Consider the following 25,228-nt stretch of genomic DNA (forward strand, 5'->3'; position numbering starts at 1 on the left):
TATAAGAGGACTATAGTAGTGAAATTAACATGTTGGGAAACTGAAATCAACCCAGATAAATAATGAAACTCTTCTAGGTCACTAACCCATTTGAAATTCTGATGAAAACTTCAGATCCATTTAAAGAATTTTTTTCACAAGTGCAGGAACAAAAATTATATATTTTTATATATTTTTATTGAAAACTAATTTCCCTTGGCCAACAGACACATCAAAAGATGTTCAACACTTCTAATTATCAGTGAAATGCAAACCAAAACCACAATGAGATACCACCTTACACCTATCGGAATGGCTAGAATCAAAGAGACAAGAAATAACATGTTTGTGAGGATGTGGAGAAAAGGGAACCCTTGTACACTATTGGTGGAAATGTAAATTGCTACAGACACTGTGGAAAAAATTAGGGCAGTTCCCCTCAAAAAATTAAAAATAGATATACCATATGATCCAGTAATTCCACTACTGGGTATTTAGCCAAAGAAAACAAAATACTAATTTGAAGGGATATCTGTACCCCTATGTTTATTGCAGCATTATTTACAATAGCCAAATTATGGAAGCAGCCCAAGTGTCCATCAATAGGCAAATGGACAAGGAAAATGTGGTGTGTACACACACACACACACACACACACACACACACACACAGAGGAAAATTATACAGCCATAAAAAATGAGATCATGCCATTTGAGGCAACATGGATGAACCTAGAAGGTACTATGCTAAGTGAAACATATCAGACTGAGAAAGGCAAATACTATATGATTCCACTCATAAGTGGAATCCAAAACAAACAAAAATCACTGAACCATGCTCTAAAAATGTTAGCTTCTTCCTTTAGACTATTGCATTCTCAATAAAGTTTGGTCACTAAAAATAATATACTGTTTTATATCAGTCAAGATTTAATCAGACTTAGATAATTAGAAAATTTATTACCTTTAATTATTAAAAAGTCAGAGTAGAATATGCTTCAGGAATAGTTGATTCAGTGGCTCAACAATACCCGTAAGAAACCAGATTCTTTCCATTGCTCTACTCTTCCATCCATGGTGTTCCTGTCATCCTAAATCTAGTTCCCCTCATAGTGATACAATGACGATCAGTAGCAGGCAGGACTACATACTTCTCTGTTCCTATTCTTTGGGAGAGGGAGATTAGCTTCCTGATTCATCAGAGAACAAGGAGAGGTGATTAATTCACTGGCAAATGTGCAATTTGTGCCTATTCCTAAACCAACCACTAGGATGACTGTTTTGATTGCCTTGGACTAACCAGTATCCATTCACAGAGCTGAAAGGTCACAAGGTACCTGGGCTGCATGAAAGAAAGTGACTCTCTAAATAACATCAAAGTTTTGTTTCTAAGGAAGAAGGTATAAATAGACCAACAATATGTACCACAGTACTAAATACTGGTTCTTTATTATATAGTTTTGTTTGCAACAATTTTAACTGATGTAGAGCATTTCATTTTGTAGAGAGAATGTGATACTTAAACTGACATTTGGCTTAATACAGTTGGATTACTACATTATTTCTTCCATCCTTGAGTCACTGAATTCATCTTTGGCAAAGTAGGTACCATGGATGATTTCTATATTGGCAAAGACAAAACTTAATTTATGTTTCAGTATTATCATCAAGACAAAATTAACAAACCCTGAAGGGTTGTCATGTGTCAGCAGATTCCCACCTTCAGAGAACTCATCCAGGCTGATCATCTTTGCTCCAATGGGCAGAAGTATTTTCCCTGGTACTAAAGATTCCACTGTTACTGCCTCCTATTCCATTTACTAAGTGGCAGGTTGACTAAAAGGGCTTCAAGTGTTGGTAGATTTATTTGTTTATACGTTTGTTTTTAATAGCAACCATAAAGATGAATATAGGGCCTAAAATTCTAAGTATATTTCACTCATAGTCTTAAATATATCTGCTTAATAAACCAACATAAACATACTTTCTTGAAATAGTTTTTGTCTGTAGTCTGTATTTTTCTTTTACCTCAAAGAGAACAATTACCTAAACTTTGATCAACATTTTAAAATCCACTTTCTAGAACAGTGGTCTGAAAACAATTTTTGTTTGGTCATACTTAGTATTTGAAAAAAAAGGAGTGCTCAGCTGGTTAAGCATCTGACTCTTGATTTCAGCTCAGGTCATGATCTCAGGGTCATGAGATCAAGCCCCACACTGGGCTCTGTGCACTCATCATGGAGTCTGCTGGAGATTCTCTCTCCCTTTCCCTCTGCCCCTCCCCCTGCTCATTCGCTCTAAATAAATAAATAAATAATTGGAAAAATTGTATATGCACACTTAGTATCAAATATTTATTTAAGAACCACACACCTATGATGTAATATAATATGCTTACTACGCAAGAATAAGAAATTGTATAAAAAATAAACACTTTAATTTTGCATTTTATTTACTAATGACAAAATTAATCTATTCTCACTTTATAACTGTCAATCTCTTTAGAGACAGCAATGTGATTGAATATGTTTCATTATTTTGCAGAATCTGATTCAAAACTAATATAATTCAAAGGTGTTGCAGGTATACATTGCTGAATAATAAACCACCCCAAAACTTAGTGGCTTAAAGCAACAATCTTATTTTTCACAATTCTGTCTATTCATTTGAAGTCAGCTAGGTGCCTCTTCATTTTTTTTTTTTGAAGGCCACTGGCTTTATTGATTTAAAAAACTTCACAAGGACAGTGACTATTCTGCCAAAAAAGGAGCCAAATAGCATAAAACAGACCAGTGGGGGCAGGGGGTGAAGGAAGGGCCAGGAATCCACTCAGAAAAGCTGATAATTGTTGACACGAAACTGGCAGGGCAAGAAGGGAGATGCATGCAAGAGTGAGAATTTCAAAAAAGTTGAAATGGTGAGGGGAGAGAACTCCCAAAAGACCTTGGAGTACATCAGAAGTGAGTACAACAGCAATCTCTTCCTTTGTAGAGGACAGGGGAAGAATCCCCATGCGGCTGCAAACTCTGGAGACTCAATGCTGGGGCTAGGGACTGGGGGCTCCCCAAGAGAGCCTCACAAGAAGGCGTCGCACCACTCTCGAAGGCACCCGATGCAGTCCTGGGGACTGCTTGGCATTGGCACCACATGTGTCCTTCAGTCATTCTGGGAAGAGATCTTCATCTTTCTTTAGCACCAGAAACTGGCCAAGGACCACAGAGGCTTTGTCAAAGCCCCTTTCCTCCAGCTTCTTGCCCAAGACTTCACCAATCCCGGCCAGGATCCCCACTGGCTTTTCCCCCATGGGCTCTGCCACAAAGTCTCGGTGCTTTTGGGAGGTTGTCATCTTGATCAGCTTAATCGGCAGCTCCGGCTCCTTCCTGTAACGGCTCCTCCCACCACCCGGCTTGCCTCTTCATTTTAGTATCACTCCTTAAACACAAATCTTACACAAACTCTGTTACCTACAATCTTGATTTAGTGGTGCTTTATGGAAAGTTAAAGAAAATAGGATCTGAATCACATTCATAAAATGTAAGGTGGAGGTTAAAGTCCCAGCAGTAACTAATGTAACCAATTCTCCCTTGCACTTCAGTTCAAGCACACCCTCTATTCTGACAATCAAAAGCATTAGTAAGGGGTTCTTTTTGCCCTTCACTCCAACCCTGTATTATTGAAATAATAATGGGAAAAGCTCTTTGTAAGTAAGGCTTCCCTAGAATTCTTCCAGAATTGTAAGTAAGTTGCTCTCTGAAGAATAAACTGGTAAATTCTACATACAATGGATAAGATCAGAACTGTATAAAAAGAACTCATTTTTAGATACAGTCAGGAAATGAGTGGCAAATGTAATTACTCAGTTGCATCAAGATAATCAGGGCATAATCTCAAGAGGTCACACTGGGATAGCCATGGCTAGAATCAGCTTTATTATGATCAATTATAATTAGCATATGAAAGCAATGAATAACAGACTTTATTGAAAATATGATGTTTTATATATTGTAGTAGAAATAAAATGGTCACTAAGAACTTCAGTGAAAAGGGAAACAAGAATAAACCAGGAGCCATTCTGAGTGGCAATCTACACACAAAAACTATAAAACTGAAGCAAAGAAAAAAACTAGGGATTATAAATCTACGTCAACTCACTAGTAATAACTTCTAATTCTAAATCTCTAATGTTCAATTTCTGATTTCCCTTCGACTGTACACTGATGTTAAATGACAGTCTAAGACTGAACAGAGAATGTTAAGAACCCCAAATAGTCTACTGGGACAAAGCTGGAACTTAACTTCCATTGATATCACATTCCAACTGTCACATAATATGCTTCAGTTAAAGGTAATAAATATGTCTGAGAGTAATGGAAAGTAACAGGATTATTTCGCTTTTGACCAACCTCAGGAAAAAAAAAATCCAGACAGATGGAGGAACCCCATCATATAATTATTATCAATATCTAACTCCTTAGCAAAATATCTAACTTCTCTAACAAAAATTTGGAAAGGATACTCATGCTTCCTCCATGTGTCTGCAAAAGTGCTCTCCAGTATGATCTCTACACATGGAGAAGGCACAAATGAATGAATATGTATACTGATTCTATCATAAACGGAATAGGTGACAGCCTACTGAAAAATGCTATGAAGATTCCTTACACAAGACTTACACATGAATAAAAAGAGCAAGTTAGCTATCTCTGTAATAGTGGATACCAATTCAACTACATGTTCATGCAGAATGTTCCCATTCATAAGTAGATCTTCATCATCTTGCAAATCGACTTGCGATGTCCATTACCAGGAACATTGTTCCAGCCCCATTTTCTTGATAGATAACAAAAATGTAGCATAACACAACCCTCATCAAGATTACTGGGTTCACCCAAGTGCCAAAATCTGAAAGGGAAAAAATGGATGAGGTTGTTTCTTCAAACAGTGCTTTGAAAAGGGCAAGGGAGGGGGCTTGGGCTGAACTGTGTGGAAGTCAAGGTCAGATATGCCCAAATCATTCCTTCTCCAATTCTCATGCAGTTTCTCCTCCACCTGAAGCTCTGGCATTTCTCTCAAAAACTTACATCACCCAGTATTGTGTCATCTTATTGCATTAAACATTCTCCTAACAGATAGCCCTTCTATTTGTCCATCATTATGTTCTGTTCCCAAGGGACTGCCAATCCATAAGCTCCCTTAAATGATGGAAAAGAAAGATTTCATCCCAGTCCCAAGTATCATTATAGTTGTTTCCTTTTTTTATATATATATTGCTTTTGGAGTCCAAAGAACTAGTTAAAACCCCTAAATCTGCTAAGATCCCAGTTATCTTAGATATGTAATTAAATTTCCCTGATTTCCATATCTAAAAAATAGAGACTAGAGTCATACTCCTATATGTTTCACACAGTGATAGGAGGATCAAAGGTGGTATTGTATTAAAACGCACTGAAGTATTTAAGAATTTTAAAAGACCTACGGAAATATGAGATATTGTAACTATCAGAAGTTAGCTCCTTTGCTTTATGAGAAATATTAAATCAATAATTGGCCATGATCTTAATTGACATAAATTTTTGTTATATTTAGAGATATGTAATGTAGTGATTAAAAGTACAGACTTCAGTGTCAAACAGAGCTGGATTTGAGGATCATTTGTTGCCAATGCTGGATAATCTTTGCTGAGTTATCTAAACTCTCTAAACTCAATTTCCTCACCTCTACAGTGGGAAAAATAATACTGTGTGCTTCAGAGAGTTCCTGTGATGATTAAATGAGATAATAAATAAAATTATTTAACCCAAGAGTTGAAAGAAGAGTAAGCTATTTTATCTTCAGAGCTGATAGTTTAACACTCTAAAATCCCTGCATGATCCAGGGCTCAGGATTCCTTTATCTAATTCTGTACTCACGTGACACTTTCATTGTATGATGTTTGATCAACCCATTTCCAATCTCTTTTTCCCTTTGGGTTTGACAGCCTATGTAATAAGTAGAATATGTATCCAGGTTCTGGAAGATAAAATCCTAAAGGAAGAAAAGAGTTATAGCCTTTAGTGTATTCAGGTAGATCTTTACAGCCTTAGGGAGAAGAGAAGAAAAGGAAAGGATCCAGGAAGAGCGACACGGGGGCCCTGCCCAGAAGCCTAAGTCTTCTCTGGCTGAACAGTGCAGGATCAAAGAGATCATTTGTGAGCGTGATGCTTGGCTTAGTCTGCTCAGGCTGCTATAACAAAATACCACAGACTGGGTAGCTTATAAACAACAAGTTTCTTTCTCACAGTTCTGGAGGTTGGAAATTCCAGATTGGGGTATTAGCATGGTCAGGTGAAGGCCAGCTTTTTCTCCCTGTGTCTTCACATGGTAGAAGGGGCGAGGTAGCTGGGTGGGGTCTCTTTTATAAGAACACAAATCCCATTCATCAAGGTTCCACCCTCAGTATCTAAGCACTTCTCAAAGGCCCCGCCTCCAAATACCATCATCTTTGGGGGTTAGGATTTCACCATATGAAGTTTGGGGGAGACATAAACATCCAGAATACAGCAATGTTCAACACAAATGGAAGCAATTTCTATCCAAGATCATAATGAATTCTCATCTCAGATTCACTTCCGCCTTTCACTAAGAGGTGGTATTCTTCAAAGTCATGCATGAAAAATTTTTTGCAGATTAAATCATTTTCCTTTCATAAATTCTTTAACTTCATTCCTGATTGTTGACTGACTCTTCATGATTGAACTTTGTTTCTCTATTGCTATAATACCCCTTTCTCAGTGAAATAGTTAATAATTTATAAAATATTTACAGGTTGAAATAATAAACTGATATTCAGCCTAAAATATTTTCATTCTTCAACTCAAACCCCACACATGATACTTTAAATCCCCCAACTTATTTTGGGAGAGATTAGTTTTATGGAAATAGGAAGAAGGTGTAGCATGTGAAGGCTTAGGCAGCCTTTCTTATCAGTTTTATTAAAAGCCTTCTGCCATACCACCAATATTCCAAAACAGTGAAAAACCTCCTTAGACAGGGGGCACCTGGGTGGCTCAGTTGGTTAAGCAGCTGCCTTCAGCTCAGGTCATGATCCCAGGGCCCTGGGACCAAGCCCTGTATTGGGCTCCCTGCTCAGCGGAGAGCCTGCTTCTCCTTCTCCCTCTGCCTGCAGCTCTGCCTACTTGTGCTTTCTCTCTGTCAAATAAATAAACAAAATCTTTAAAAAAAAAAAAAAAAACTCCTTAGACAAGAGAGGTATACAACAACTAGGCAGGACTCCTGACTCCATCATCTATTAGAAAGTACCTGTTAGGCGCGCCTGGGTGGCTCAGATGGTTAAGCGTCTGCCTTCGGCTCAGGTCATGATCTCAGGGTCCTGGGATGGAGTCCCGCATCGGGCTCTCTGCTCCTTGGGAGCCTGCTTCTCCCTCTGCCTCTCTCTCTCTCTCTCTCTGTCTCTCTCTCTCTCTGTCTCTCATAAATAAATAAATAAAATCTTAAAAGAAAAAAAAAAAGAAAGTACCTGTTCATCCTTGGTGTTTATCACCAGCAGGGTGAGCCTTCATTTCTGAGCAGTTCCTCTCACTCTCAGTCCAATCTCTTGTTATAGTAGAAATAAAGTAGCAGTTGGAACTAAATGACTTCCAGGCCTTTGGGCAGCAGCTCCAATCTTTCTCTGTATTGACAGAAGGCCACAGATGTCCAATAAAAAAGAAAAAGTTTAAGTGTGTTGTATTATCAAAATTCAGGACCAAGGAAGACCTCATGGAAACTGGAACTTGCATCTTCACCCAGAAGTGGCAAGGAGCCCACCAATCAGGTGTCAAGGAGATCAAGTCTACCTATATCAGGCAGTAACAAGGCAGGGTCCCATCTCCCTTGCCAGAGTGGTGTCAGAAAAAGCCAGCTAAAACAGAGGGCTTAAAGAAGATCCAGACTCTTAGATATTACACAATAATATCTAGGTTTCAATGGAAAATCATCCATCATACCATGAATTACAAGTTCTCAAAATTAATTTTTTAAAAATTTTTTATTAACATATATTATTTGTTTCAGGGGTACAGGTCTGTGATTCATCAGTCTTATACAATTCACAGCGCTCACATAGTACATACCCACAATGTCCATCACCCAGCCACCCCATCCCTCTCACCCCCCTCCACTCCAGCAACCCTCAGTTTGTTTCCTGAGATTAACAGTCTCTTATGGTTTGTGTCCCTCTCTGGTTTCGTCTCGTTTCATTTTTCCCTCCCTTCCCCTATGATCCTCTGTCTTGTTTCTCAAATTCCTCATATCAGTGAGATCATATGATACTCGTCTTTCTCTGACTTATTTCGTTTAGCATAATACCCCCTAGTTCCATCCACGTCGTTGCAAATGGCAAGATTTCATTTTTTTGATGGCTGCATAATATTCCTGTGTGTATGTGTGTATCACATCTTCTTTATCCGTTCATCTGTTGATGGACATCTAGGCTCTTTCCATAGTTTGGCTATTGTGGACATTGCTGCTATAAACATTGGGGTGCATGTGCCCCTTTGGATCACTACATTTGTATCTTTGGGATAAATACCCAGTGGTGCAATTTCTGGGTCATAGGGTAGCTCTGTTTTCAACTTCAAAATTAATTTTTAAAAAAGAAAATAAATACATGCCATTATCAAGATAAAAGAAAACTTAGAATTACCTGACAAAGATTTTTTTTTTTAATTTTTTAAAGATTTTACGTATTTATTTGAGAGTGACAGAGATAGTAAAAGAGCATGAGCGGGGAAGAGAGGGAGAAGCAGGCTCCCCGCTGAGCAGGGAGCCCGATGCAGGACTTGATCCCAGGACCCTGAGATCATGACCTGAGCTAAACGCAGACACTTAACTGACTGAGCCCCTCTGCCCCCTTTTGCCCCTCTGACAAAAATATTAAAGAAACCATAACAAAGGTGCTTCAACAAGAAAGTACAAAGATGTTTGAACCAAATGGAAAAAAAGAATACCTCAGAAAAGAAATAGAAAATTTCAGCCAACAAATTAGAGATATAAATGAAAACCAAATGGAATTTTATAATTGAAAAATATAATAAAATAAAAAGCTCAGTGGATGGGCTCAACAGCAGAATGGAGAGGACAGAAAAACCAGTGAACTGAAAGAATAACAGAAATTACTCAAACAACAGAGACAAAATAGACTAAAAAAATAAATAGACTTCCAGTTTCCAGTCTGGCATGAAAGAAGGTCAAAATTACCATTCCATCCTAACAACAAGTAAAAAGCTGAACAAACTGCAAATCAACAACTCTTCACAGGCTAAGACACTACTCTCAAAATTATGCATACAGACAAATACAGAGGATCACAACTTAACTGAAGCAAAAATCCAGGAGCCAAAACTTCTGTGGGAACAAATCCCAGGGTAGGGAAACCTGAACTGTGATTGTTGAATTGCTGGAAGCTCAGCCTGGAAAATCTGAGAGATAAAAACTCCAGGGTAATCCAGTCAATGGCGGGGAAGGAGGGAAAAACTTGCGAGTTTTACTTTCTGGAGCTCTACCAGGTTTATCTGAGAAAATTCCCCTTGTGCTTCTGGCAAGGGGAGGGGCAAAACATACCAAAGCATTCTGTTCTTTTTAACAAAGTCTACCCTCAGGAAAAACTATGTAACCAGAGCCTAACCTGCTATGGTTTTATCAGAGCCTGGTTAGGGAAAGGGAAAATACCCACTCTAGCGATCCTGTTCCACTTTAAGGGAAATAATTAGAAGAGCTGAGAAGCACTGTTAAGTTGAAAGTCTAGAGGCAAAGACTCACTAAAAGAATGAGACAAAATTATAGGACTACAGAATGCTTCCCCTTCACCACACCATACCACCACATTACTAAAGGTCTAATTACAGCACTTCCTTTTACTCAGTACATCACATCCAGCTAACAAGAAAAAATTACCAAGCATACTAAAAAACAAACAACATCCCACCATCCCCCAGTTTGAAGAGATAAAGCAGGCATCAGAACCAGACGCAGATGTAGCAGGGATGTTGGAATTCTCAGACCAGAAATTTAAAACGATTACTATGTTAAGGGCTGTAAAGAACAAAGTAGACAGCATGCAAGAAGAGATGAGCTATGTAAGCAGAGAGACAGAAATTCTAAGAACCAAAAAGAAACATCAGATCAAAATGCTGTAACAGAAATGAAGAATGTCTTTAGTGAGCTCATTATTAGACTGGACACAGCTGAGTAAAAAATCTGAGCATGAGGGTATCTCAATAGAAGCCTCCAAAACTAAAAAGAGGAAAAGAACGTGGGAGGTGGGGAAGGAGGGGGGAATGAACTGAATATCCAAGAAATGTGGAGCAGCTACAAAAGGTGTAACATATGCATAATGGGAACAGCAGAAGAAGAATAAAAAGAGAATAGAACACAAAAAATACTGAAACAATAACATTTGAGAATTTCCTCCAAATTAATACAGATACCAAACCACAGATTCAAAAAGCTCACAGAACACCAAGCAGGATAAATGCCAAAGAAAACTACATCTAGACATATCATATTCAAACTACAGAATATCAAAGATAAAGAAAAATCCTATGGAAGTGTTGAATCACTATATTGTACACCTGAAACTAATATTACATGGTATGTTAAATAGAATGTATATAAAAACTTTTAAAAATTTAAAAAATAAATAATTTAAAAAAATTCTAAAAAGCCAGAGGGGGGGAAAACACCTCCTCAGAGAAGCAAAGATAAGAATTACATCAGACTTCTCTAAAACCACAGAAACAAGAAGAGAATGGAATGAAATATTTAAAGTGTTGAGAGAAAAAAACTATCACCCTAATTCTGTACCCTGCAAAATTAACCATCAAAGGTGAAGAAGAAATAGGGACTTCTCTGGAAAAACAAAAATTGAGGGAATTTGATGCCAGTAGAAACTGACTTATAAGCAATGTTAGAAGAAGAACTTCTTAGAGAGAAGGAAAATAATATAGGTCAGAAACATGGATCTGTATAAAGAAAGTAAGAGTATCAAAAAAAGGAATAAGTGAAGGTAAAATAAAAACATATTTTTATATTCTTAATTGATCTATATTCTTAATTGATCTTTTGTTTGTTCAAAATAATAATGGAGGGGGCGCCTGGGTGGCTCAGTCATTAAGCATCTGGCTTCAGCTCAGGTCATGATCTCAGGGTCCTGGGATCGAGCCCCGCGTCGGGCTCCCTGCTCAGAGGGAAGCCTGCTTCTCCCTCTCCCACTCCCCCTGCTTGTGTTCCCCTCTCTCGTGTCTCTCTCTGTCAAATAAATAAAATCTTTAAAAATAATAATAATAATGGCAACCATGTATTTGATTATGTATGCTAATGTGTAAGTGAAATAAATGGGAGCAATAATACAAGAGACAGGAGGAAGGAATTAAAATTATTTTGTTATTTTAAGATACTCTCACTGTACACAAAGATGTATAGTTATTTGAAAGTGAACTTGGATTAGTTGTATTAAGTATATTGCAAACTTTAGGGCAGCCAATAAGAAAGAAGTATAACTGATATGTTAAGAATGCAATGAAAACAGAGTCACATCAAATTCTCAAAACCACAAAAGAGAGAGTAAGAGTGAATGAAAGATAAAAAAGGAACAAAGAACAAGGGCAAGATATAGAAAACAATAACAAATATGATAGATATTGATAAAAACCGTATCCATAATCACTTCAGGTGTCAGTGGTCTAAATGCACCAATTAAAACACGAAGACTGTCAGAATGGATCAAAATACCAGACTCAGCTATATGTTGTATACAAGAAATCCACATTAAAACTTCAGAAGGAGGGACGCCTGGGTGGCTCAGGTTAAGCATCTGCCTTCGGCTCAGGTCATGATCCTGGAGTCCTGGGATTGAGTCCCACATCGGGCCCCCTCCTCAGTAGGGAGTCTGCTTCTCCCTCTACCCCTCCGCCCCTTGCTCATGCTCTCCCTCTCTCTCTCTCAAATAAATAAATATAATCTCAAAAAAAAAGTCCACATAATAGTTAAAATGGCAAAATGTAATAATAGAGAATATTAAAAGCAGAAAAAGAAAAGAAAACTGACATACAAGGGAAAATCCCAAAAGGCTATCAGCTGGCTTTTCAGCAGAAATTTTGCTGGCCAGAAGAAAACAGCATGATATATTCGAAGTGCTAAATAGAAAAATACCTATGACCAAGAATACTCTACCCAAGAATACTCAATCATTCAGAATTGAAAGAGAGATAGTTTCCCAGACAAACTGAGTTAAAGCAATTCATCCCCACTAAACCAGCCTTACTAGAAATGTTAGTGGGACTTTTTTAAGTGGAAAGAAAAGGCCACAATTACAAGTGAGAAAATTATGAAAGGAAAAAATTTCACCAGTAAAAGCAAACATATAGCAAAGATTTAATTAATCACCTATGGGGTACCTGGGTGGCTCAGATAGTTAAGTGTCTGCCTTCAGCCCAGGTCATGATCCCAGGGTCCTGGGATCGAGCCCCACATTGGGCTCCCTGCTCAGCGAGGAGCCTACTTCTCCCTCTCCCTCTGCCTCTCTCCCTGCTCATGCTTTCTCTCTCTCTCTCTCTGTATCTCTGTGTCTCAAAAGAATAAATAAAATCTTAAAAAAATTTAATTAATCACCTATAAAGCCAGTATGGAGGTTAAAACAAAAAGCAGTAAAATCAATTAAATCTATGAAAAACAATCAAGGGATACACAAAATTTAAAAATGCAAGACGTAACCTCATATACACAAAATGTAAAGGAGGGAGTAAAAATTTAGTACTTTCAGAATGTGTTTGAACTTAAGCAACCATCAACTTAGTATAGACTGCTATACACATAGGATGCTATATATGAACCTAATAGTAACTACAAACCAAAAACCTGTAATGGATACACAAAAAATGAAGAGAAAGAAATTCAAGCATGACACTAAAGAAAGTCATCAAACTACAAGGAAAGAGAGCAAGAGAAGAAGAAAGGAACAGAGAACTACAAAACAACCAGAAAACAATTAACAAAATGGCAAAAAGTACATACCTACCAATAATTACTTTAATTTGGGGTTTTGGGGTTTTTTTAAAAAAAGATTTTATTTATTCGAGAGAGTGAGAGAGAGAGCATGAGCGGGGGGGGGAGGGGCAGAGGGAGAGGGAGAAGCAGGCTGCCCGCTGAGCAGGGAGCCCGATGCGGGGCTCAATCCCAGGACCCCGGGATCACAACTGGAGCCAAAGGCAGATGCTTAACTGACTGAGCCACCCAGGCGCCCCAACAATTAGTCTAAATGTAAAAATGGGCTAAATGCTCCAATCAAAAGACATGGAGTAACTGATTGGATTAAAAACAAGATCTATCCATAGGCTGCCTGTAAGAGACTCACTTCAGACCTAAAGAAACATACAGACTGAGAGTAAAGGGATGGAAAAAGGTACCCCATGCAAATGAAAAAGAAGAAAAAGAACAGTGTAGCAAAGTTTGTATCAGACAAGAGAGACCTGAAAACAAGTAGCAGGAGACAAAGAAGGGCATACTTCTATCATTACATAATGATAAAGGGACCAATCCAACAAGAGAACATAACGGTTATAAATATTTATGCACCCAACATAGGAGCACCTAAATATATAAAGCAAATATTAACAGACATAAAGGTAGAAATTGAGAGTAATACAATAATAGCAAGGGTCTTCAACACCACACTCACATCAATGGGTAGGTCACCCAGATAGAAAATCAACAAGGAAATAGTAGTCTTAAATGACATTAGACCAGGTGGATCTAGCAGATATATACAGAATACTGCATCCAAAAACAGCAGAACACACATTCTTTTCAAGTGTACATGAATCATTCTCCAGGATAGATCACATGGCCACAGAACAAGATTCAGTAAATTTCAGAAGACTGAAATCATATTAAGCACTTTTTCCAACCACAACAGTATAATACTAAAGATCAACTACAAGAAAAAACTGGGAAAAAAGAACATGTGAAAGCTAAACAACATGCTGCTAAACAATGAAGGGGCCAACCAAGAAATCAAAGAGGAAATTTAAAAATGCAGGAAGACAAATGAAAATGAAAACATAACAGTCCAAGATCTTTGGGATGCAGCAAAAGCAGTTCTAAGAGGGAAGTATATAATGATATGGGACTATCTCAAGAAACAAGAAAAATCTAAAGTAAACAACCTAAACTTAGACCTAAAGGAACTACAAAAAGAACAAATAAAACCCAAAGCTAACAGAAGGAAGGAAACAGAGACTAAAAAAAAATAGAAAAGATCAATAAAAACAAGAGCTAGTTCTTTGAAAAGATAAAATTGATAAACCTTTAGCCAGACTTATCAAGAAAAAGAGAGAGGACTCAAATAAAATCAGAAATAAAGGAGAAGAAATAACTGACACAACAGAAATACAAAGAATTATAAGTGAATGTTATGAAAAACTGAAGACCAACGAACTGGACAGTCCAGAAGAAATAGATAGGTTCCTAGAAACATACAATCTTCCAAAACTGAACCACGAAGAAATTGAAAATTTGAACAGACCAATTATTAATAACAGAATTGAACTGGTAACCAAAAACCTCCCAAGAAAAAACAGTCCAGGACCAGATGGCTTTACAGGTGAACTCCACCAAACATTTTTTTTTTAAGATTTTTATTTATTTATTTGTCAGAGAGAGAGAGAGAGCACAAGCAGGGGGAGCGGCAGGCAGAGGGAGAAGCAGACTCTCCCACTGAGCAGGGAGCCCAACACAGGACTCGATCCCAGGACCCTTAAGGCAGACACTTAACTGACTGAGCTGAAGGCAGACACTTAACTGACGGAGCCACCCAGACACCCCTCCACCAAACAGTTAAAGAAAAATTAATATCTATTCTTCCAAACCATTCCAAAAAATAGAAGAGGAAGGAAAACTTCCAAATTTGCCCTACAAGGCCCTGATACCAAAACCAGACAGACACTAAAAACAAAACAAGAACAAAAACAAAAACAAAAACCACTATAAGCCAGTATCTCTGATGAACATAGATGCAAAATTCCTCAACAGAATATTAGCAAACTGATTTCAACAAATTAAAAGGATCATTTACCACAGTCAAGTGGGATTTATTCCAGGAAAGCAAGGGTGATACATGATGTTAATAAAGAGGAAGGGTAAAAGCCATATGACCATCTTAACAGATACAGAAAAAGTATTTGACAAAATACAACATCTGTTCATGACAAAAACTCTCATCAAAGTGGGTTTACAGGGAATGTACCTCAACATAATGAAGGCCAAATATGACAAACCCACAGCTAACAACATTAATCAATGATGAAAAACTGAAAACTTTTCCTATAATATCAGGAACAAGATGAGGATGTCCACTTTCACCACTTTTATTCAACATAGTACTGGAAGTCCTAGCTGCAGCACTCAGACAGGAAAAAGAAATGAAAAGCATCCAGGTTAGTAAGGAAGAAGTAAAACTGTCACTATTTGCAGTTGACACGATACTACGTACAAAAAATCCTAAGGACCACCAAAAAACTATTAGAACCAATAAATAAATTCATTAAAGTTGTAGGATACAAAATCAATATATTGTATTATATATATATATATATCTGTTGCATTTCCACACACTAATAACAAAATATTAGAAAGAAAATTTAAGAAAACAATTCCATTTACATTTGCACCAAAAAGAGTAAATTACCTAGGAATAAATTTAACTAAAGAGGTAGAAGACCTATACTCTGAAAACTATAAGACATTGGTGAAAGAAAATGAAGAAGACACAAATACAAAGATATACTATGCTCATGACTCGGAAGAATTAATATTGTTAAAATGTCCATACTACCCAAAGCAATCTACAGATTCAGTGTAATCCCTATCAAAATAACAATAGCATTTTCCACAAAACTAGAACAAATAATCCTAAAATTGTATGGAACCACAAAAGACCTGGAATAACCAAAACAATCTTGAGAAAGAACAAAGCTGGGGGCACCTGAGTGGCTCAGTTGGTTAAGCATCCGCCTTCAGCTCAGGTCATGATCCCAGGATCCAGGGATTGAATCCTGCACTGGGCTCCCTGTTCATTGGGGAGGCTTTCTCCCTCTCTCTCTGCTGCTCCCTCTGCCGCTCCCCCCTGCTTGTGCTCTCTCACTCTCACTCAAATAAATAAATAAATAAAATCTTTAAAAAAAAAAAAGAACAACAACAAAGCTTGAGGTATCACAATTTCACATTTCCAGATACACTACAACACTATTATATAAGAACAGTATGGTACTGGCACAAAAATAGACCCATAGGTCAAGGGAACAGAACAGAAAGCCTAGAAATAAACCCACAGTTATATGGTCAATTAATCTATGACAAAGGAGGCAAAAATATACAGAGGAAAAAATACAATCTTTTCAATAAATGGTGTGGGGAATACTGGACAGCAACATGCAAAAGAATAAAACTAGACCTCTTTTTTACACCATACATGAAAATAAATGGATAAAGACCTAAATGTGAGAACTAAAACCATAAAACTCCTAAAAGAAAAAATAGGGATGGTAATCCCTTGGCAACATATTTATGGATATATCTCCTCTGGCAACGGGAACAAAAGCAAAAATGAAATATTGGGACTATACCAAAATAAAAAAGCTTTTCACAGCAAAGGAAACCATAAACAAAACAAAAAGGCAACCTAGTGAATGGGAAAGGATATTTGCAAATGATATATCCAATAAGGGGTTGACATTCAAAATATATAAAGAACTTATACAACTCAGCACCCAAAGAAACAAATAATCCTACTAAAAATGGGCAGAGGACCTGAACAAACATTTTGCCAAAGACATACAATGACCAACAGACACATGAAAAGATGTTCAACATCATTAATCATCAGGGAAATGCAAATCAAAACTATAGTCAGATATTACCTCACACCAGCCAGATAGGCTCACATCAAAATGACAAGAAATAACAAGTGTCGGCTAGGAGGTGGAAAAAAGGGAGGCTTCATGCACTCTGATAGGAATGTCAATTGGTATAACCACTATGGAAAACAGTATGGAGGTTCCTCAAAAAATTAAAAATAAAAATATCATATGATCCAGTAATTCCACTACTGAGTACGGACACTCCCCAACAAACAAAAACACTAAAAAGAAAAGATAAATGCACCTCTATGTTTATTGCATCATTGTTTACAGTAGCCAAGATATAGAAGTAACCTTAGTGTCCCACTGATAGATGAATGGATAAAAAAGATGTGGTATTTATATATAGTGGAACATTATTTTTTTAAAGATTTTATTTATTTATTTGACAGAGAGAGATAGTGAGAGAGAGAACACAAGCAGTGGGGAGTGGGAGAGGGAGAAGCAGGCTGCCCACTGAGCAGGGAGCCCGATGCAGGACTCAATCCCAGGACTCCAGGATCATGACTTGAGCCGAAGACAGATGCTTAACCAACTGAGCCACCCAGGTGCCCTGCATGCAAATTTTAAAAATTCATTTAGGAGGTCCAGGGGTCCATGAAAGAATGAAAACTGTGACAAGAGACTCTAACTATATTACAAGTGTTGGAAACAACCACACTAGGGGTGGGTAGGATGACCGCAATAACTTTGGAAATGGAATGGATTAAAGACAAAAGAAACTGCACATAAGCACTCTATTCTAGTTGATAAAGTTGTTTCCCATGGTGGTTTGAGTTTACAACTCTGATACTGCTATATGTGTTAACTGGAAATGAATAATTATGTAAATGTACTGAGCAGATGATGGGAACCAGATTTCTCTCTGTTGGAGTGGTCATTAAAGATATCAAGGGGAGTAGGCTAGAATGATGCAATGTAATCAATGAAAGTTTCAGACATCAGTAAAAACTGATGTGTACGCTATTACAGATACATAGTTACAGTATAAATATTTATCAATATATGTACATGCACAGGTTAGTACACACATATATATTTCCTTGTTCTGTGAACTGAGGGGGCCTAAAAGAAATAACACCTCAGTAGCAATGAGCATACCTAGTATCCAAATATTGGTTTCCAATACCATTCTTCAGTAACAGGAGCCATGGCTCCACAGAGAAATAGCTGATTCTAAGACTGAGACAGGAAATATACAATATAAGCCCAGAGAATCTTACAGTCCCAGAAAGTAAGGAAGTGCTCAAAAACAAAGCATAACAACACATTGATGGGGGCAAGTCTAAGGGCCACAGGAACCAATTGAAATAACTCCCAGTGGCAAAGGCAGAACAATTTGAGCAACAAAATAAATATAGTATTGGATTGCAACCCAAAGTATAAGATAAATATCCATGAGTACATGATGATACAGATACATGATTGAATAAATTAATAAACAGGATAGAAGAAACAAATACCACATACACAAGAATTTCCAATAAATTACATAGAAACTTGTTTTGAACTGAATTGTGTTCCCCAAAAATTCATGTGCTGAGGTTATAATCCTCAATGTGACTACAGTGGTAGACTTCAAGGAAGTAATAAAGGTTAAATGAGGTTATAAAAAAAAGTAGGGCCTTAATCCAATAGGACTTGGGTTCTTTTTTTTTTTTAAGATTTTATTTATTTGACGGAGAGAGAGCGAGCACAAACAGGGTGAGCAGCAGGCAAAGTGAAAGGGAGAATTGGATCCCCGTTGAGCAAGGAGCCCGATGCGGGGCTCAATCCCAGGACCCTGAGATCGTGACTGAGCTGAAGGTAGGTGCTTAACTGACTGAGCCACCCAGGTGCCCCAGGACTTATGTTCTTATAAGAAGAGGAAGAGACACCAGAAAGCTCTCCCTCCCCATTCACACAGAGAACAGGCTATGTGAGGACACACAAGAAGGTGACTGTCTCAAGCCAAGAAGAAAGGCCTCACCAGAAACCAACTCTTATGTCACCTGGGACTTCTGGCGTCCATTACCATGAGAAAATAAATTTGTTGTTTAGGCCGCCTAGTCTGTGATATTTTGTTACGGCAGCCAAACAGGCTAATAAGGATTTTGGCACCAAAGTGGAGTGTAACAAATACCTAAAAATGTGAAAGTGGCTTCAGAACTGGATGATGGGTAGAGGCTAGAAGAGTTTTGAGGTGCCTGTTAGTAAAAGCCTAGGTTGCCTTGAAAGAGCTGCCAGTAGAAATATGGATGTTAAAGGTAATTCTGGTGAGGGCTCAGAAAGAAAAGAGAGCTGTAGAGAAAGCTCCTATCATCTCAAAGAATATAGATATCCTATAATGAAAAGAATGTTGGTAGAAATATGAACATTAAAGTGCTTCTGGTAAGGTCTCAGATGGAAATGAGAAGTATGCTATTGGAAACTGGAGGAAAGGCAATTCTTGTTATAAAATAGCAAAGAATTTGGTGGGAGTTGTGTTTAATGTTTTATGAAAGACAGAACTTATAAACTTGGATATTTAGCAGAGGAGATTTCTAAGCAAAGTGTTAAAGCTGTGGCCTGATTTCTCTTTACTGCCTATAGTAAAATGCAAGAGGAAAGAGATAAATTGAAGAAAGTGTTAAACAAAAAGGAACCAGAATTTGAAGATTTGGAAAATTCTCAGCCTATCCATAGTATAAAAACTGAGAAAGTGTGTTCTGGAGAGAACACCAAAGATGTGGCTGGACAATCATTCCATAAAGAGATTACCCATGGTTTTAAACAGCCAGCTCCACAATGAAGACTATTTCATTGTACAGATAAAGATATGCATATAAGAATTTCAGGTCTTATGTATTTCTACACTTAGAGCTTGAAATGACCATGAGACTCAACTTCTTAGTATGATCTACCTGTGAATCTTATTGAAAATATTGACTTAGTATCCTTATATAGTACAGTCAACCAATGAATTATAGGCACATTAATTTTTACCTTCCATGGTCAAATTTTCTTTCATACATTCCAATTCTGTGTGAGTTCTTTTGTAGTCTTTTTTTTTCAAGAAGCTGAGAATACTTTTGAAAAAACATTGAAAAAAAAAGGTCATTCATTTTCCTGGTAGTGTTATGACTTTGCCTTCTATTGTTACTTCCTTGTACAAGATCTACAAATGCCCAATTGTTTGAGAAGGATCCTGACTGCGGAAAAGATGTCTCATCACCCCACATTCAATGTAATCCTAATTCTACTGATTTTGAAACCATAGATTTCTCCAGGAAGAGCTGAAAGATGAGTAGTTGAAAGAGGACATGATAGTTCTATTAGAATGACTGCAAAGAGATTTATCCATATTTTCCTTCAATACTAAATGCAAAGGCTAAGCCTTGGAGGTGGGAGAATGGAGGACAAACACTTCTGAGGATGTACACAGCATAGGTCCTTGTGGGGGAAATGAGCTAATTCTGAGGAGTTCTGGGTTACCTAGAGAGTAAGAATTTTGTTTTTAATCCAACATTAATCAGGAGGAATAGGCACTATTTTCTTCATCTTCTTTCCTTTAATCTATCTACTCCTAAATGGCTCTTATTCCTCACCACACCAATATACTCACAACTTAAAAATAACTTATCTCTCCCTCTAGAAAGTGAATTTTCTCTTTCTTTCCTCCTTATCTCACATTTGCTCCTTGACCCACCACATACTGGCTTAACTACTTCTCATGCCTTTTAAAAATTCAACAAATTCTTAAAGCCAAAGATACGAGGAAATCCACTTATTTGCTAAATTGGCTTTTAGATCTTACAGTCTTGGGCAGGACAGACAAACTCTTCCTGGAACATTTCTGCCCATCTCTTTTTATCCACCTGCTCATCTCAAAATATGTCTCCGTGCACTCAAAAACCCCCGGCCTTATAAACACTAATAGGCAAATATAGCTTTGTCCTCATCTACCACAACTATCTAGGGTAGAAATGGTGCCTAATAGATGTCTCTCTAAACACAAACACATGTACACACATGTACTCTTCAATTTCTCTAAAGAGTGGATTCCATTATTTTTATAAACTAAATTCAAATAAGTAACAAAATTCCTAACAGATTCCCATTAATTGTGTCCCTCCCCACCAACCCCAAAGAAGACCTCTTTTCCAGATTTCTGGATATACCCATCATTAAATGTCAGTATCTAATGGATGTCATCTCTTTATGTAAGACAGACATTCCTCACAGATTCAGATGAGTACTTACTGATAAAAGTGATAAAAAATGAGATTGTCAATAGCAGCAGAAGTACCAGCAACGAGGCAAAAAGTAGCTTGGGAAAGCTGGGGTTACTTTTGTGTGGGCTGGTCTTCTCTTTGGGAGCTGAAGGAGAAACCAAATGAGTTTCATCAGTAATAAATTCTAGCTCTTACTTCCCTTCTCCTTCTCCCTCTTCTTGGATGACATAGTATTGCCAACGATATGACATTTGAAATAATATGAAAATAGGAGAAAAATAATAATGTTCATTGTAGAAACTTCAGAAAATATATAAAAGCACAGTATCCATTGAGGATAACTGTTGCTAATGTTTTGGTATATATCCTCCCAGTAATTTTTCAAAGTGTATATACATACATACATACATACACATTTTCCCACATGATTGACATACCATATATACTGGTTTCTGACCAACCATATTCTTATATACTATACCATGAACATTTTTCATACAAGCCTATCTTCTTCTTTAACACTATTATGGTGGCAAAGTATTTCATTAGATACGTAAATAATCTTCCAGATTGTTCCCAACTTTAACTACTTTAAATAATGCCATAGCACATAAATCTTTATTATACTCATTCCCTCATCACATTCTTAAAATATGGTCAGAACTTTTTAGTCACTATTTAATGGTTAAGTCACTATTTCATTATTTTCTCAATGGGTAGTATCAAAAAAACAAGAAATAACGGTGTCAGTGAGGATATGGAGAAAAGGGAACCCTCATGCACTGTTAGTGGGAATGTAAATTGGTGCAGCCACTGTGGAAACCAGTACGGAGGTTCCTCAAAAAATTAAAAATAGAAATTTCATATGATCTATTAACTTCACTCCTGGATATTTACCCAAAGAAAACAAAGACACTAAATCAAAAAGATATATGCACTCCTATGTTCACTGCAGCATTATTTACAGTAGCTAAGATAGGAAAGCAACCTAAGTGTCCACCCATCCATGAATGGACAAAGAAAATGTGATATTCATATACAATAGAATATTATTCCACCATAAAAAAAGAAGGAACTCTTGTCATTTGTGATAACACAGATGAGCCCTGAGGACATTATGCTAAGTGAAATAAGTCAGAGAAATCAAATACCAAATGACCTCACTGATCTGTGGAATCCGAAAAACAAAACAAAGCAAAACTCACAGATAACAGAGAACAACAGATCGGTGATGGCCAGCGGCGGGGCGGGGGGTGGGTTATGGGGGAAGGGGATTAAGAGGTACAGACTTCCAGTTATAAAATAAAGAAGTTGTGGTTGTAATGTATAGCATGTTTACTATAGTTAATGCTTTAGATTATTACAGTGTTATCAACTATTAAGTATTATTACATACTTGAAAGTTGCTAAGAGATTAACTCTTAAAAGGTCTCATCACGAGAAAAAAAAATTGGGTTAACTATCTATGGTGATGAATGTTAACTAGACTTATTTTAGTGATCATTTCACAAATATATACAAAAATCAGGGGCGCCTGGGTGGCTCAGTCGTGAAGCGTCTGCCTTCAGCTCAGGTCATGATCCCAGGGTCCTGGGATCCAGCCCCGCATCGGGCTCCCTGCTCAGCAGGAAGCCTGCTTCTCCCTCTCCCACTCCCCCTGCTTGTGTTCTCTCTCTCTCTGTCAAGTAAATAAATATTTTTTAAAAATCAAATCATTACACTGTACACCTGAAACTAAGACAGTAGTCCCCTCCATTACCCACAGTTTCGCTTTACATGATTTCAGTTACCTGCGGTCAACTGTGGTCTGGAGGCAGATGATCCTAACAGTAGGTAGGTCACAATGCCTCTGTCATTCACCTCACATCATCTCATCACATAAGAATTTTCTCATCTCACATTATCACAAGAAAAAGAAACGTGAATACAGTTCAATATTTTGAGAGAGATGCCATATTCATATAACTTTTATAATATATGGTTATAATTGTTCTGTTTTATTATTAGTTATTGCTGTTAATCTCTTACTGTGCCTAATTTAAATTAAACTTTTATCATAGGTATATATGCATAGGAAAAAAACACAGTATATAGGGTTTAGTACTATCCACTGTTCAGGCATTCACTGGGGATCTTGGACCATATTTCCCACAGATAAGGGGGACTACTATATAATGTTATTTGTCAATCATACCTCCATAAAGAAATAAAAAGAATTGTTTTCTCAAAGTTATGAGGTATTGACAAGTGGGGTATGCAATAGATTTTCTGAATGCAGGGCAATTTCCCTTGTAATGTTAGAGACTCTCTTTGTAACTTTCTCTTCTTTCATATGCAACGGTCTTTGGTTCCACTTCAGTCCGGTACTAACAAATACACCCACAACATTCTCTACTCAAACTCTTCCCCTCCAACTGAGCCTGCTAATCCATCAATAGCCCGTGCATTTGGGCTGATGGTTTCAAGACCTGTACCCAATCTCTTGACTGTACTTCACTCAGCTTCAGAAAGTACAGAAGAACAACTTCTCAGCATAATTAGCACTCTCCTTAGCTCGGGACTGTGGTGGATTTGTCACACCTCAATTTTGTTAAGAGTATAACTGTACACCCCCTTAATGCTTATCTTCAGGCAACTCAGAATCCAATGTGTCCCAACTGCAGCCAGAGAAGCAGTAACTAACATTACCTATGCTTCATTTATAGTATTCTCTCTTCATCCTTCATCTCATCATAAACTCTGACCACCAGAAAATGCTTCTTACCTGCAGGAGGCCATGATTTGGTGCTTGAGGACTTGGATTCATTTTTGAAACTCAATTCAGCATAAGTGGTCTCTGAAGTCATATTGAGAAATCTGCTCTGTTCAAAAAATCCTTTTAACCTCTTCCTTTACACATCTCAAAATGGAACCCGAACATGGTGGCAACTTGTCATACTTCCTATCAAGAACAGGAGCCCCTGATACGCAAATAACCCTAAGAGGAATCTCATGAAAATTAAAAACCTCAGAGAGAGGCCCAATCCCCAGGACCAACACAGGGAGAATCATAGCATTTAATCATAGCATAGAATCATATGTCAGCAAGTGTAATAAAAGTAGGAACTTAGGAACTCAAAGGGCAGATCAAAAAAAAAAAAAAAAAAACAGGAAGTAAACAAATGGAAACTAAGCAATTGGAGAAATCTTTTCTGAGACTTGTATTATCTGAACTCACCAGCAAGAATGAAATTCAAATATTTGTGTACATCTGTATGCAAACATAATTATTTCTAGACCAACCCGGGCATATACTCATTCATGCTGTATTCTCATCATTTGTAGCTCATCAGGCACCTTTTGGGTACCACATTCTGAGAGGATCACTGACAACTCACATGTTAGCCTCTCCATTTTCAGTCAGTATCTTCTAAAGTAGTAGGGAAGCCAAAGCTTATCATATGTCTTCTGAAGCTGACCCTCTGTGCTGTTTTTCCCTGTTCTCAACTAACTCCCTCACAGATCTCCATTCATTTTGCTACAGTCACTTCCAGCACTCCTGAAAGCAGCTCTCTCTCCTGGGTGTTAATGGGGTAGGTCAGCCTTTACTCCACTCTTTTCTACCCCTTTAATCCCCACCACACTGCAACAAGACGATACAGGTCAATGTGACTATTTTTTAACAAGTTAGGATAATTTAATGGAATCACAAATTAGGAGATAACTCAGTCACAAAGACGACTTTTTCTAAAGGACAAGAGGAAATCACTCGGAAAATTGAACCTTCATATAGAATCTTCCCAGACATGCTCTTAGCTCACACCCTAGATTCAGCTCTCCTCAAATGATCCTCCTTCTTTTAATCTCCCCCACCAAACTCCTCCAGCGCCTGCATAACACACACACTTACCTCATTTATTTCTATATCAAGGTATGTTGAAAACCATGCATTCACACTAATAACCTCTAATTCGAATCCAACACTAAAGAGTTCATTCTAGTTTTCTCCCTTCCACATTTCTAATTCCCTTCTGTTACAGTAAGAAACCTGCTTCCATTGTCTTTGACTACTTTTTTTTGAGTAATCCCCTGAATTTAGTCAATCTTCTGTCTTTGTCATTCCCTG

The 25,228-nt window shown here is 37.5% G+C and overlaps 2 pseudogenes across 1 annotated transcript; both read right to left on the reverse strand.

The window, feature by feature from the left end:
- Positions 1-3,053: 3,053 nt before the first annotated feature.
- LOC114222541 (barrier-to-autointegration factor pseudogene) lies at positions 3,054-3,324 on the reverse strand (annotated as a pseudogene).
- Positions 3,325-4,728: 1,404 nt separating this feature from the next.
- On the reverse strand, positions 4,729-24,243 carry LOC114222542 (C-type lectin domain family 4 member A-like; annotated as a pseudogene). The gene is made up of 5 exons (XR_015768820.1): positions 23,888-24,243; positions 21,152-21,268; positions 7,495-7,647; positions 5,888-6,002; positions 4,729-4,880 (listed from the first exon to the last, which is right to left on the reverse strand). The product of XR_015768820.1 is annotated as a C-type lectin domain family 4 member A-like (transcript).
- Positions 24,244-25,228: the final 985 nt, after the last annotated feature.

Source organism: Eumetopias jubatus, unplaced genomic scaffold (assembly GCF_037043125.1).
Source record: "Eumetopias jubatus isolate StellerSeaLion01/CBP00866 unplaced genomic scaffold, mEumJub1_p1.0 scaffold_8, whole genome shotgun sequence".
Lineage (NCBI taxonomy): Eukaryota > Metazoa > Chordata > Mammalia > Carnivora > Otariidae > Eumetopias > Eumetopias jubatus.